The sequence below is a fragment of the Brachycentrus maculatus genome, unplaced genomic scaffold (genome assembly GCF_059751285.1).
Source record: "Brachycentrus maculatus isolate JH-2025_06_01 unplaced genomic scaffold, ASM5975128v1 h1tg000183l, whole genome shotgun sequence".
NCBI lineage: Eukaryota > Metazoa > Arthropoda > Insecta > Trichoptera > Brachycentridae > Brachycentrus > Brachycentrus maculatus.
This window is the reverse complement of record NW_028280934.1, coordinates 552162-562617: the sequence shown is the minus strand read 5'-3', so window position 1 is coordinate 562617 and position 10456 is coordinate 552162.

Sequence of the window (10456 nt, the reverse complement as noted above, 5' to 3'; positions counted from 1 at the left end):
TGTCTAAGTTATTTCTTATCTGTCTTGTGTCCAAGAGATGTCAAAACATCAGTTTGATTTACGTTTAGAGGTGGCGTTTAAAACGCCATTCTGTCAATATTAAAATTAGTCAAATTAATATTCTTGTACTGATAACTCCGACGCGTCGTTTATACAAATGATGTAGGTACCATTGTCTGAGTTTGTCCGTGACCTATATATATATCTACCTATATATATATCTCATAAAAAGCTTTGTTTTTATTACGTTTTTCAAACGTACAAATTGTTTTCCCATAACAATAATGTAATTCTATTTTGATTTAGAGCTTCCTTGATATTTATAAAGCTTAATTTAAAAAATAGCTGTAATAGAAAATAGCGTGTACCATTCACTGGTGATTTTTTAAAAAAAAATTATAATGAATAAAATCTCATTATTATTTTTATCATGTATATGTATTTTCAAAATAAGTATTTAAAAGTTTATTTTTACAATATTATTGACAAATACTTGTATTCAATATTATAATACACTAATTAATTCACTCAATGAAAGTTAATTTTTTGAGAAAAATTATATAATACCTTGGAAAAATTATATTAGCCCCTGCTTTATTATGAATATAACATTTTTAAATTAATTTTTAAATCGAACACAGATTTTTTGAGCCTAGTAAGTTTTATTTTATTATAAAACACATAAAAATTAATATTGTGGCAATTGTTTCGCCTAGTTATGCCATTTTCAAACGAATGTGAAGATTAAATGGACTGACGGTCCTTTTGTACCTATACAATTCTACAATGAGGATTATTTTAGCACAAGAATCAAAATTGTTTTAAAAAAATTCTTTCTATTTATTTTTTGCAGTTTATTTTTTGTTTTGTTAAAATCGCAATATAGCGTCGTTTGGATTTAAGGCCCACATTTTTTAAGCGTCTTCGACTTCATAATAAGATGGCGTCGCACGAATTTTAAGAAAAAACTAAACACGTACATAGTATTCATTTCATCAATTTTGCTATCAAGATTATTATAAAATTTTATTATGGCTCTTCATAATATATTATTATTAATGATATTCTGTGGGTGATTGACATTAAAAACAAACGTACTCAAGTCGATATGGTTTCCTTCTAGTTAGGCTGCATGAGTGAATGGTGCACTAAAATCAGTTTTAGCAAATAAAAATCTATCAGCGGAAGCTAAACTGGCAGTACACAATGGAGTTTTGGTTCCAACCCTTATGTATGGAAGCGAAGCATGGAGTTGGCAAAAGAAGGATGAAAGCAGACTGAATGCAGTCGAAATGCGATCCCTCAGACGAATGTGTGGCAAAACGATGTTTGATAGATGTTCGAATGATGAAATAAGGAAAGAATGTAAGGCTGAGATAAGCATTATCGATAAAATTAAGAAAGGTGTGTTGAGATGGTTTGGACATGTGGAGCGTATGAGTGAAGAAAGAACGGTTAAACAAATTTATGAGGCGAATGTAGTTGGAAAAAGAAGCAGAGAACGACCGAGGAAAACTTGGCACAATCAGGTATGTCAAATACTTGAAAGCGGCCGGGTCAGGAGTCGTAATAATCGTCGGGTATGTATGAGGAGATGTATGAATGTAGAAGAGACAAAGAATGTTTGCAAGGACAGAGTGGTGTGGCGTTCGATTCTCTCTGCCTACCCCTGCGGGGAAGCGGCGTGATGGTTAGTTAGTTTTTTTTAGTTTTAGGCTGCATGTATATATTAAAACGTTGTCGGCGGGACACGGCATTTGCTGTTTTTCGCGGACTGACGGTCAGCTGCGGGACACGGCAAATGCCGTTTTTGTCGACTGTCGGTTATTGGCGGGAAACGGCAATATACGGGTTTGTTATCAGCATGAAATAAAAAGCGTTTAAGGGTAATCTGCTACCTGGATGCTAGGCGACAGTCTGTTGACGTTATTTGAGATGCCTTGTCCGGATTGGCTAGTGTGTCGCTTGTAAAGGCATCGCCAGAAATCTAGAGTTTTTATCTCAATCTCCAGTTTAGTTTGAGTCATTTCACGTATTGGACTATTTTTCATACCGCTCACACTGTTTTGTTTACTGTTTGGTATTTTATTATTTGAATATATTAGCATTGTATAGGGAATGATACCTCGGAGGGGAAGACTATTTTTTAGAGTTTACAATGCTTCTAAAATTGTGAAATACGGAATACTTAATTAAAAATTATGATTATAATTTATTTTTGATGATCAAATGTCAAATATGATTTCTTTGAAAATTTCAATCGAAAATATTATTTGGTTTAGAAATTGTGTCAATTTTAAGAAAGCGATATATTTTTGCGCTAATCGCGAAAAACGTCCACTATAGGCTAGAGTCTATTGTTCGAAGCGCCCGACTACAATGTGTTAACAGCGTACAACGCGCATGAGCTGGTACAAGTCAGGGTATGCAACTTTGAGTGCCTCAGGCATTGTGGCGATTCTTACTTTTCTCTTCCATGGTGCCCAATATTTCTCCTCGATTTCCTTTCTAGGTATTACGTCTTTAATCCGAGATCCTTCTAAATTTATTCCAAACGTTTTTATTTACGAATTTTATAAAAGGTGTCTCATCTGAAAATAAGCATATGTCGTTTAAACTGCATTAAAAAAAAACAAAATTTTAAGAAAGTACAGGGTGGCACAAAATGAATCACCATTAAACCCTATAAGAAGATGTTATAATTTTTGGAAATGGAGTCGTACGTCAATCAAATTTGACATTCGAACTAGACAGCTGCAGCATACAAACAAATGGATAAAACGGGCACAAATATTTATCAACACTGGCGGCAGCCACTTGACTGATGTCATCTTTTCCACTTAATAAAAATAATAAGATCTAAAAGAAGACATCCATCTATTTTTAAAATTTATTTAGTAAAAAAGTTATCCTAAAACCAAATAGGAAAATTAATTTTGTACCACTCTGAATTTGTCTGTATACTGCAGCTGTCTAGTTTACAAATATCAAATATGATTGACGTACAACGCCATTTAGAAAAATGAAAACATCTTCCGATAGGGTGACTAATTTTGAGCCATCCTGTATTTCTATACATACTTGATACAAACAATTAAATTAAATAAATACACTCAAATAAATGATTCAACAAAAAAAGATTTGCATGGCTTACATATATATATATATATATATATATATATATATATATATATATATATATATATATATATATATATATATATATATATATATATATATATATATATATATATATATATATATATATATATATATATATATATATATATATATATATATATATATATATATATATATATATATATATATATATATATATATATATATATATATATATATATATATATATATATATATATATATATATATATATATATATATATATATATATATATATGTATATATATTTATGTACATTTAAAATCTTGGTTTTAAATGAAATCAACACCTTTCGCATTTAACAATTCAAACAATGGAAAAAATATACATAATTGATTGACTGCTGTGAAAAATATTGAATAAAAGTACGAAAAAAACATCATGCACGATTCAACGATTAAAATTCCTCAAGTAACTCCATACATTTCCGTATTCGATGTTTACAATTGTAGGAAGAAAAAAGTTATTTTAGTTTTTTTTAGTCTTATACTTATTTAGAGATTTGTTTGGCGCGGTTAGACTCTTCAATTTTCCCACATTTGTTTATTTAAATAACAAACGGGAAGTGTTTAATGATTTTGATTATCTTTTTTCATCATTAATTAGCAAGCATTCTCAAAAGAACATGGCCAATAAAGAGGTTACTCTACAAAAATCTCGTATGAAGGAAAATATTTTATAATTTATATTTGAAGCACTAACTTTGTGATTTTCCATTTTATAATCCAAATGTAACTTTGTTTTAAAATCACAATAAAAGTGAAATTTATAGTGATTTTAAAACAAAGTAACATTTTAATTAGAAAATATTTGCAACATTTTGAGTGTGTCCAAATACTTGTTCACAAAATCTGGATTATCTCCAATTACAGGAGTTATTTTCATATTAAATAACTTATAATATATATTAAATTTTCATATTAATATAAAAATAACTCCTGTAATTGGAGATAATCCAGATTTTGTGAACAAGTATTTGGACACACTCAAAATGTTGTAAATAAATTATCTGGTCAAATTATAAGCTTAATAATAAAAATGAAAATGGTATTTTCTGGCGTTTCTCATGTGTGTGAATATCATCCAGGATTCGGATCTCACATACTAATATAAGAGTTTCTGCTCAATAAAAAAGCTTCTTTACATCTCACCAATAGATGTCTCTAGTGAAGTTCTAGTGATTCAAGAACAAGGTTTCTAAATTGGTTCATATATATAGAACTTCCAAGAATTTGAGTAGTGTGGTTGTCAATAATGGGTAGAATTGGTGAATGTTACACGTGTGTAAAGTGATCACTTAAACCAGCCTATGATGGTTGTCAGCCCCGTAAATGCCCAGACTTCCATATTCTTCTTCATCTTTGATGAGATGTCAAAAAATAATAAGAAAATATTTGAATTAAAAGTAGACTTACTCGTACTTACTAAATATATACTAGCTTTCTATGAAGCACACGGATTCCACTAATATCATCTTTAAAAATATCTTCTTTTTAAGTCTGTCAATTCCATGTTCATCGTAGTTATGTCCAAACTCCGCAGTACAGACGAGTACTGTCGTAGCATAAAAAATTGTTTTGGAATCATTTTCAAGGATTACCAAGTCAAATTCATTTTTTTTCATTTTGAGTATGTTATTTGTTTATTCATCTTATTCCAAACCTTGAAGTGAAGTGTGCAGGCCTATTAAATTGATAAAGCATATACATCACTAAATCAAAAAATTATTTAAAAATCACAGTTTTTTACTGACATTTCTTGGTGGAACCGCAGTATATAGAACAAAATATCAACTATGTAGTTTTTTCCAAATGAATTTTATTTGAACAGCAACCGGGTTTCATTGTAACTGACATCATCAGACTGGTCCAGTTTGACCAGTCTGGTAACGTCGGTTACGACGAAACCCGGTTGCTAGTCAAATAAAATTCATGTGGAAATAACTACACAGTTGTTATTTAATTCTATAATATTTTAACACATAAAAATACAAGAGTAGAAGACAACAAGTCAAAGGGATCTTCTCGATCCTACTCATCTATTTAATATTGGGGACAGTATCCATCGTGCTGTGTTACAACGTTAAATAATGTTTGTTTTAAAAAAACAACTTTGTTTTTAACACTTTAAAAAATAAATTAATAAATTAATAAATTAAAAAAAATGTGTTTAAAACAACGTTGTTTTATATTAAAAAGTTTATAAAATGTGCCACAAAGTATTTTCGGTCTATATTTCAGTCGACATACAAACAAAAATTGCTGAAAACACATTTATTAACTGTATTGTTTTTTAATCCAGTTTGTTGGAACTACAACCCTGTTATTGTATATTAGCCACCATAATGAATATTTAAATTTTTCAAATAAAGGGTGGAAATGAATAACAAACTTACAGAATTTTTTTTTCAGTGGATCCTTAGTTTTAACATATTTTTAAATCACAATTTGATATTTATCGACTTACCAGATCGTAATTTGACTCATCGTGGTTATAAAGTAGCAAATTAATGTATTTTACAATTGACTGACAATTTTGAATAAACTTTTTTTATTCAATTAAATAAATAATTTATCTCGACTACCTCTTAATTTTAATATTTAATGGTATTCTAATTGATAGATCAAGTTACCGGAATGACGGATTAATTAAAAATATAAATATTTTTAAACAAATGGTTGTTAGCATAAATATACAAATTAATTGAAAGTAATTTATGATTATTTCTTAAATCCGAAAAATGTTGTTTTTTATTTCTAATTTCATTCATTAGAAATCGTTTTGTGAAATTTTACTACGCACTAATTAAATTAGTTTGAAATATTTTTAATAAATTAAATAAAACGTTTATTTTCAGAAGAATGCTATTAATTAAACTCGTTTAAATAATTTAGTAAAAATGATTTTTTTCAATAAAATTTTTAATCAATGCGCATAGGAAAATTGCGAATGGTAAAAATCGTCACGTAAATATACTGAAGAACCTTCCTTGTGAAAAAAGTACAACTAAAGCATGTTGTATGTTGCATGTGGCATGTTGCGCCATCTTGTTCAAGCTACGGGTCTAGCACATCAACGCTATTCAACTAAGTTACGAAGAAATTAGTAATCATGGTTCTGTAGCGCTCTCTCTTGACCGTTACATTCTGTAGCATCTTCTTTACTATTGTAAATATGGGCCAATTATTCCACGTGCCTCTAATAGTGACTTTAAATGGATATAAGGACGTCTCGACAAAGGTTTTTCGGTCTTCTAGGTTTTCTCCACTCCAAATTCAACAATTCAGCTTATTGACATAACCATTTAACCAGAAGCCTTATCGGTGGACAAAATTTTGCGTTGAAAACGAGGATCAAGCTGAATATTGTTTTTGACCTATTAACGAACCTACGACGTGCATAATGGTCATTCAGTCTATTTGTGGTGAAATGGCAAAACGTGCTGACTAAAAATCAACCGTCAACTGTCAAATTGATATTCTGTAGAAACAATGCTGCCAGTTTAAAACCCAAACCTCTAAAAAAACACCCTATTAATGAGAAAAAATAATTGGTTGGAGAAGGTCAAAAATTATATTACAAATACCGACGAATGCGTCATTCGGTAATTGCGCACAACTACAATATGCGCATTAAACCCTTAACATTTGCCCAAACAGATATTTGGCAAAGATGTTTTTTTTTGTATATAAATAATGTTTTATTGAGATACTTTGTTTATATCATTATACCTTCAAAATGAGTCAGTTTCAATCACCTTGCCTTCACTATACACTATACAACATGCGCAAGAAAATATTGTTTTTTGTCATGTATCGAAACGAATGAAAAACCTTTTAAATACAAATGCAACCTTGTTTAATTGATTGTTAGTATTTTTTATGATTTTCATCGTAATTCAGGGTGGGCTTGCTAAAAATAAAATTGAATTTATTTCCATTATCAATTTAATTACAAAATTATAATACATATTAATTAAACCTTTATTATAATTTTCACCGCTTTATTGGTTAATAATTAAATGACAAGTTTAATGAAATAAACATATTATTTGAGATAACCACATATTTTTTGTATTTTGTGAAAATATGTTATTTTTGCATAGAGTACGACTGAATTTTTGAGACGTATTTTATACAATGTGTATTGATAAGGAAAATAACCTGGTTTTATATGGAACTATTATTTTTTTACAGGAAATAAATAATTTCATAATTCTATTCATAACCCTTTGTCCGAATTGCCTGTACTACATACGGGTAAAAAAATGGGTCTTTGCTGATTTGCCAATACCTGGTATGGGGACCCTGGCAAAGAAATATCTCTAATTGATTTAACTGTAGTTACTGAGATAGTAGAAGATTATAATGGAATTATAGGCTAGAAATACTAGATGGCAACCTTTGTGGATCTTAAATCAGTTTAAAAATAAGTTAATAATTCTCTTTGTTGAAACTCATTAAAAAATCAGAAAAAATCATGAATCAGAGATAGTCGTAGATTATAATGGAATTATAGGCTAGAAATACTAGATGGCAACCTTTGTGGATCTAAAATCAGTTTAAAAATAAGTTAATAATTCTCTGTGTTGAAACTCATTAAAAAATCATAAAAAAATCATGAATCAGAGAAAGTAGTAGATTATAATGGAATTTTATGCCAGAAATACTAGATGGCAACCTTTGTGGATCTAAAATCAGTTTAAAAATAAGTGAATAATTCTTTTAGTTGAAATTCAGTAAAAAATCATGCAATCTGCAAAATTTTATTTTAATGGCTTGCAATAATGTATTATTTCATTATCAACCATACACTTAAAAACTTTCCCGATTCCGATTCCGAATAAAATCTTCATTTAAACTCATCAGTCAAAAATATAAGGTGATAATCGGCCTATTACAGGTCATAAACCCTTTGAATACCAGACCATATTCTTTTTCATCTATATTGAGATGTCAAAAATGTAAATATCTAATGTTCTATATCAGAAAAAAATAACTATCCTCTTTCCAAATAAAATCCTTATTAAAAATCATCAGTCAACGGGTTGGTCGATTAAATAATCATTCTTACTCCTTTTTTTTAAACAATCACCTAAATAGCGCTTAATTTATGTTAAGATAATCATTACGCACAATAATTGTTGGCGGTTAAGTGCAATTGGAAATAAAAAATTATTCTATTTACTTTGGATTAGAAATCCGAAAAAAGTGGTGGGATTTAAAATCGAAATTCGGGTAAATTCTGGATAGATCATAGATTTGGGGGTAAGTTGTTCCCTATCACCGGAATTTGTATTGGGGCAGGTTTAGGCTACGACAGGATAACAGAGATAAAAAATATTAATTATGTATGCTCATAAAAATATTCCAATTTTTTACGGACCATAAAAAAATATTTATGTAGACCTCAGCAAAGATATTAATTTTAAAATATCGTGTACGCGGTCTGACACTAAGTATATAAAATAAATTTGTCTTATCTTGACAGATTAAATGACATTAATTCAAGAATAGAAATACAGCTTGATATTTATTTTTATAAATGTGGCATTAACATATTCTTAGAAAAAAATTGAAAGATAAAAATACTGTTTGTATTGACAATCTTAAATTTTCTTCTAATATAACTAATTGTTATCCGTCGATTATAATAAATAAATATAAATACGAGGTAGACATTAAAAAATGTAATACGTCAAATTTTGCAAAACAATGACTCATTTTTAAATGATATTTTCTTTAAAATTTAAGCAAAAAAAAAAATAAAAATATATATATACATATATTACTAATGATACGTTTACTTCCTAAAGGCTGAGAGCTATAAATTCTGAAAATCGTAAATTATTTCCTATGAAGTTTAAAAATTTAGAAATCACGTTTTTTCCTCCTATTTACAGATATTGTATAAAGTGTATATTTATTGAATATGATGAAGATACTTATTATGGGTCTTATCGATTTTATTTTACGTATGACATAGTGTACAAACTTTTTGATTCAAAATTATTCGCAAGACATATGCTCTGGGAATCTCAGATTTCCGTTATCTTTTACAAAAAAAAACATGTTTCATATCAAGTTGAAATATAATATTGACATTAAATCCATAGGGTAAATGATCGTGTGTCGGATAGAATAAATAATAACCTATTGAATTCGCTGGAGCGTATAATAATTATGTCGCCTTCGGGCAGTGTGTCTAAATATTTATTCAAAAATGCCATATTTGTTCTACAACATTTTTACAGCTCGATGACGGAAAACGCTCGATGATTCACGGAAGTTAAAAAAATCGCCATCGTAACGCTTATATAGCGCCGTATGTTTAAAACCGTGTAGATCATTTAAAATTATCTTAAAATTAAAACATCCGTATTTTAACAAAATTGAAAGAAATTTAAAGAAGTCAGCTTAATTCTATGATAAAAAAAAATTAAATCGAAAAATCAATACTAAAAACTTTTTTATACATATTTTTTTTAATTAAAATAGTAAGTGCACTAAAGTATTAACTTCTTTTGATCTTTAAATGACCTACCCACTCGTATGTCGTGTGTACTCAGTCTATTAAGGTGTAAAATTTCAAACGTGACCCGTCAAAGATTATTTCAATTAGTATGTATGTATTATTCCCAATATTACGTTGTCAGCAATAGGTATGTTATAAGAGGAGAGTTTAAGCATGATAAAGATTATGAAATTATTGAGCATTATTTTATTCAATTAATAGCAATTTTTACATATTTTAAAAATAAAATTAGAGTCCGCCTTCGTAGTGTAGTGATTGCTTATTTTCCCTTGCAAATTATGTACAAGGGTCGTAAGCTGTTAATTATGCAATAAAAATACAAAAAAGGTGGTTTCATTAAATTGTGCAAGTTAAATACTACACAATTTAATGAAACTGCAAAGATATAAACTGATAAAACTGATCCGACGAAGCTGTAGAATTGCAGACACAGGACAGCATCCGTTGTCTCCACCTAGATCCTGTAATTCTGACCACAACACAATTAAATGGATCTTCTAAAAAAACCGTTTTCCTTTTTTGATATAAAATTTCTCAAAATAAATTCACACAATTATGATTTTTCCTTGAACTGTTGGAAATTACCAGAGAAAATATTAAAATAAAATAATCGTTTTCACGCTCCTTCCTTTAGCATCTATTTGTTGGCGAGACTACAGTTTGCATTCCGTTTATTCTTTTTTTTATTTACTTAGCCCGTACAAATATTGAAGAAGAATCAAGAGTATTTGCAATGTTTGGG